Here is a 6,400-nt window from a genome sequence, read left to right on the forward strand (position 1 = left end):
CAAGGCCCAGAAAATCACTAACGAAGGACGCTGAACTCAAAGCCAGGCAGTCTGGTGTTAGCCTGCGGCCTTCCCGGCTCGGGCCCTGCCCCAGGCTGTCAGACGGGTCAGCGTGTGGTTGGCTCACCACTCTCCGCAGTGCCTAGAACCACCCGGCGCAGGGCTGGGACCCGCGAAGGCTGGGGTGAGTGAGGAGAAAATGAAATGTCTTACTGTGTGCGTCTGGGCTCGGTGCGGGGACAGATCTCAGTAGTGGCCCTCTCTCTCTCTTTTTTTTTCCCACTTCCCAAATCTCACATGCACAGACTCTTTCTGTTTATCACAAACTAAAATTTTCTCACTTCTTGGCGTCTGCATGAGCACAGGCCCCTTCTCTCTGCCTGGATGGATAAAAGCGGCTCCTACCTCTTAGGTACCTCTTAGAACCTTACAATACTCTACACAGGTTCCACTGGGCTAGGGGAATCCTACCCGAGTAACCAGAGACCATAACCAGATTTGGATTCAATGAGCTAAAGGAGAAGACTGAAGGTTGCTCAGGTTAAGAGCTGGAAGGGGCCCATGGTTGTACTGTCATGGCTGGTGTGCTTCGGGCAAGCCCATGGATGTAGAGGGCAGCTCAGCGTCCCCTTCTAGCTTCGTTAGATGGTTTCTTACTGTGGGTGACGTTATAGCATGCGTCAGTGTCATGAAGGCCACCGGTCCAAGCATGGTTCCAGTGGAATGCCCTCAGCCCTCGGGGCAGCTGGAGCCCCTAGGTGTTTGTCTCCGGTGTCCTGCCGCCAGAGGTGTGCTGATAAATGTTTGACCACTGGTGGGGCGAGGGTCAGGGAGACAGGAGCAGTAAGTCAAGGACCGATCTGCCGCATTTGCTGATTTCCATGGTGTAAACACTCTCACCATGGCGGATCCAAAGCTACCAATGTGATGTCACTGAACCCAGAGCTGCAAAGTCATGCACGTAGCACACCATCACACAGCATTGCTGTCACATAGATAGAATGAATGGAAACCACCTCGAGAGCAGAGCTAACCGTCACATGGTAAAATCAGCCTGTGGTGAGTTTTGAGAATTTATTACCTTGATTTTGAACGTGATTCATGTAATTTTAAGTTTATGTAATTCAACATTTAATAATGGCTCACAAGATCACTGGAAATCTAACCATCAGCTCCTGCATGCAGCTTGCCCTGGGCTCTCAGAGAGCAGGGCTGGCTGCTCGCCCTACAGTCCTCCGAGCTGCAGACACATGGCCCTGTGAGCCCAGGTGAGGCCCGAGATGCCGGGGAGGCTGGGCCAGGGAGGTCAGGGAGGCTCCTGGAGGCCCAAGGAGCCCTCTGTTCCAGCCTTACGTGTTGATCCATCTCTCTGTCCACGGCCACTGTGGCCTCTGAGCTGCCGCAGGGAGACCTCTCTGGAGCTTCTCCGGCACTTAAAAAGACTTCGCTAGAATTGTTCTGGATTCAAATTCCGTTCACATTTTCACAATTATCAACATTACGTGTGTCCAGGAGAAATACATCATGGGCTGCTAGACTATCATTTCAACTGTTAGAAATTTTTGAATTAAAAAAAGAGAAGTTTCAATGTCACCTACTTTCATCAACTACTTTTCTCGTGGGTGACAGTCAAGAACTACAAGAGAATTAGTGAACACCCGTGGTCAAGAATTGGGCATAATGATTTCAAACCTAATATCATATTTTTAAAAAATTATCTTCATGGAAGCCAGACCAACTTTCTCCTGGAAACATTTGAAGAGATTTTTTGGGGGGAAATGGTATACACTTTCAATCTTCAGTGCCATATTCCTTTATCTTTCTCCTACTGATGTAAAGGTCATTTTCTTCACTAAGCCCCGGCCAGATGTGCCCCCTGCCCCCCCTGCACCCAGCGGGCCGTGCAGATGTGCTTTGGCTCGGGCGCCAGACGGACGGGGAGCCGTGCCGGGCCGCCTCTGCCTTCCCGTCACGACGGGACAACAGTCTCAGACCCCGTCGTGTCCGCCGGCCGCGCGGGCCAGTGGTCGGCCAGTCACCGGGGCGCGGCAACGGCCGCAGAGGGAACGGTGTGTGTTCCGTGCGGTTTGCGGTCTTTAGGAGCTGTCTGTTTTTAACCAATCGCTCTTTAAAAACGGAAGCAACTTGATCAAAGTTACATCACGGAATTTTGAAACTATTAAAATGTGAGGGAAAAAAGTGAACGTAAGGAACAATGGAGAGGCCACTTGCTGATACCTCCCCACATTGTAATTTCACTTGGGAAACGTGAACAGACTGCCTAAAATGTTCGCTTGCGTCAGTCCAGCCGGACGCTTCGGCGCAGGCGTGCGCGCGGCGGTCTCTACTAACCAGGGGCGGGGCCCCCGGGAGCAGAGGCTGCCGGGCGCCCTGGTTGTCCTCCCCAGCGCCTGGCCCAGGGCTGGACTCAGGGAGTCACTTAGTTGCCAAGTCCCCCCAAACCATGACGGCTTCCCTCCAGGAAACGAGTCCTCTGGACTCTTCATCACCTTACTCCCTTCCCCAGAGAATGACACCAGTACTTCCTAGCCTGGTCCTGCAAGGACCCCAACAGAGTGGGGGTCCTTTTTTTTTTTTAAAGATTTTATTTATTTATTTGAGAGAGAGAATGAGATAGAGCATGAGAGGGGGGAGGGTCAGAGGGAGAAGCAGACCCCCTGCCGAGCAGGGAGCCCGATGCGGGACTCGATCCCGGGACTCCAGGATCATGACCCGAGCGGAAGGCAGTCGCTTAACCAACTGAGCCACCCAGGCGCCCCGTGAGTGGGGGTCCTTTAAGGTTTAGGATTTTAGAATTACAGGTGTTTTATATTTACTCTTGAAGTAGATCTGTTTTAATGTTAAAATAACGGTTTGGGGGTTTTGTTTTTCACCCAGAGCCTTAGGTCGAGTTGGCAGTCTGGGCAGATGGGCAGTTTGAGGGGGTGTGCCTGTGCACCACACATCTGCACTCTTGTTCTCTTCCTCCGCAGAGAAGACTCCGGGGCTTCAAGACAGACCTGTCCTCACCTCGAACGACACCTTAGAATTCATGACTTTTTTTTTTTAAGATTTTATTTATTTGACAGAGAGAGACACAGCGAGAGAGGGAACACAAGCAGGGGGAGCAGGAGAGGGAGAAGCAGGCCTCCCACAGAGCAGGGAGCCCGATGCGGGGCTCGATCCCAGGACCCTGGGATCATGACCTGAGCCGAAGGCAGACGCTTAACGACTGAGCCACCCAGGCGCCCCTGGAATTCATGTCATTTTGAGAGAGTTTCGAAGTGAAGATGAGCAGCAGTTGAAAAGCAAACATGCTGCTAGTAGGTTTACATGTGGCCAAAATGTCTAGGACTCTAGTTAAACTGAATATAGATAAAGGCTAAATTAAATGAAAGTCTGTCCAACGAAAGGCATCGGGCTCCAGGTAGGATGAAAAGCAAGATCTGTGGGCGACTAGGGCGTCTGGGGCCTGGGCCTTAGGCGGTGGGCTCGTGTCTGAGCAGTTTGTCACTACAGCAACAGCATGGCCTTGCCCCTGCCCCTCTGTGTCCGCAGAGGCGTGAGAAACGGAGGAGGGGGCCTCGCTCGGGCCAAAGGCTCCTTGGACCCTGAATGGCGTCCTGTAGTTCGGAGCCACGCCATTCACTTCCACACTCACTCTGCGGCTGGTGCCTCCTTAGGCTTCCGTGCATGCTGACACTCCTTTGCCGGTCTCCCAGGCCGGAGAGAAAGCCTGGCGGCGGTGGTTTGCAAAGGCAGGTGCATGTGATGTGAGCGCGTGCGTCTGAGTGTTTTTCTGGGGAGGGGCCTGAAGCTTCAAGTGTTCACAGAGGTGTGTGAGCCACAAAGAAGTAACAAGCCCCGTTCGGACTGGAGGAAGGAACTTTCTAGAGCCGGCTGGGTGGTTGGGACAGAAGTTCAAAAGAAACGACTCACCAAACATTTCCTTTCCAGTGTTTTATCTTTACTTTTGACATAATTGCAGGTTTGACATAAAGTTGCAAAACAGTACAAATGTTAATATTTTACACACTTACTCTCCCTCCACATGCACACACACGTGTGTACATACACTTTTTTTCTGAACCATTTAAAAGTAAGTTGCAGGGGTGTCTGGCTGGCTCAGTCAATAGAACATGTGACTCTGAGCCCCACACTGGGTGTAGAGATTCCTTAAAAATAAAATCTCTAGGGGTGCTTGGGTGGCTCAGTCGGTTAAACGTCTGCCTTTGACTCAGGTCATGATGCCGAGGTCCTGGGATCGAGTTCCGAATTGGGCTCCCTGCCCAGCTGGGAGCCTGCTTCTCCCTCTCCTGCTCCCCCTCCTTCTGCTCTGTCTCTCTCTCTGTGTCAAATAAATAAATAAATAGATCTTAAAAAATAAAGTAAAATCTCTCTAAAAAAATAAAAGTTGCATATATTAGGCCCCTTTTAATAGTACAGTATGCGTTTCTAAAAGCAAGAAATGTTCTACCCACCCGCAGCACAATGACCCAAATTGGGGAAGTTAATATGGACACCATTCTGTTCCCTGATCTACAGGCTCTAGATGGAGACTAGTCACTTCTGCAGAGCACTGGCTAGTTGATTTGCAGGGTGTCCCTGAGTCCGGGGGCAGTTGCTATTCCCTCCTGTTCAGAGTCCTATGTGGCTTTGGCAGGAACGCCCTGGATGCGAGGCTGAGGTCTTCTTGGTGCACAGCTGAGGAAACCCTTGCTGTCCATTAGTCCCATTTCTGGCAAAGTGAACTCTGATCCTTCGGCTCAGGTCATGATCCCAGCATCCTGGGATGGAGTCCTGCATTGGGCTCCCTGCTCAGCGGGGAGTCTGCTTCTCCTTCTCCCTCTGCCCCTTCCCCCTGCTCATGCACACGCGTTCTCTCCCTCTCCTCTCTCTCTCAAATAAATAAATAAAATCTTTTCAAAAAATAAATAAAAAATAAAATTTGTGAAAGATCAGGACACTTTACCAAAGAAGATATGTGAAGAACAAATACACATATGAAAAGATGCTCTACATTATGACGTCAAGGAAATGCAAATTAAAACAACAATGAAATACCAATACACATCCATTAAAAATTAGACTCAAATCCAGAACACTCACAACACCCAATGCTGGTGAGGATGTGGAGCAACAGGAACTTTCTTTCACTGCTGGTGGGAATGCAGAATGGTACAGCCACTTTGGAAGACAGTTTGGCAGTTTCTTACAAAACTAGACATAGTTTTGTTTTTTTTTTTAAGGTTTTGTTTATTTACTTGACAGCGAGAGAGAGCGCACAAGCAGGGGGAGTGGCAGGCAGAGGAAGAAGGAGAAGCAGACTCCCCGCTGAGCAAGAAGCCTGATGTGAGACTCGATCCTAGGGCCCTGGGATCATGACCTCAGCCAAAGGTAGACACTTAACTGACTGAGCCACCCAGGCATCCCAAAACTAGACATAGTCTTAACCATATAATCCAGCAGTCATATTCCTTCATATTTACCCAAGTGAGGTGACAATTTCTATCCACACCAACATTTATTCATAATTGCCAAAACTTGGAAGTAACCAAGATGTCCTTCAGTAGGTAAATGGAGAAAATACTGTGGTACATCCAGACAATGGAATATTTTTCAGCACTAAAAAGACATGAACCATCAAGCATGAAAAGTCATGGAGGAAACATAAACACATATTAATAAGTGAAATAAGCCAATCTGAAAAGGCTGGATAGTGTATGAGTCCAACTATATGACATTCTGGAAAAGATAAAACTGTGGAAACAGTAAATGGATCAGTGGTTTCTGGGGGCTAGTGGGGGAAGGGAGGGATTAATAAGAAGAGCACAGAGGATTTTTAGGATAGAGAAAATTCTCTGTATGGTAATATAATGATGGATATAAGTTCATTATATATTTGTCCAAACCCATGGAATGCACATCAAAAGTGAACCCTAATGTAAACTATAGACTTTGGATGATAATGATGTGTCAGTGTAGGTCATCCTGTAACAGACATACCACTGTGATATGTGATGTTGATAATGAAGGAGAGGCTGTGTGTATATGGGGGCAGGGTTATATGGAAACCTCTGTACTTTCTGGTTAATTCAAATTCAAAATCCATTTTATGGATTCAAAATCCATAAAAAATTCAAATCCATTTTAAAAAAAACAATCCAATTTAAAACTGGGCAAACTGGGCAAATGGGGGCGCCTGGGTGACTCAGTTGGTAAAGCATCTGCCTTCAGCTCAGGTCATGATCCTGGGGTCCTGGGATCAGCATTGGTCTCCCCACTCTGCAGGGAGTCTGCTTATCCCTCTCCCTCTGCCCCTCCCCCACTCTGGGAGAAAGAAATTCTTTTTTTTTTTTTTTTAAGATTTTATTTATTTATTTGACAGAGAGAGACACAG

Source organism: Leptonychotes weddellii, chromosome 10 (genome assembly GCF_054177405.1).
Source record: "Leptonychotes weddellii isolate Sample4059 chromosome 10, ASM5417740v2, whole genome shotgun sequence".
Classification (NCBI taxonomy): Eukaryota; Metazoa; Chordata; class Mammalia; order Carnivora; family Phocidae; genus Leptonychotes; species Leptonychotes weddellii.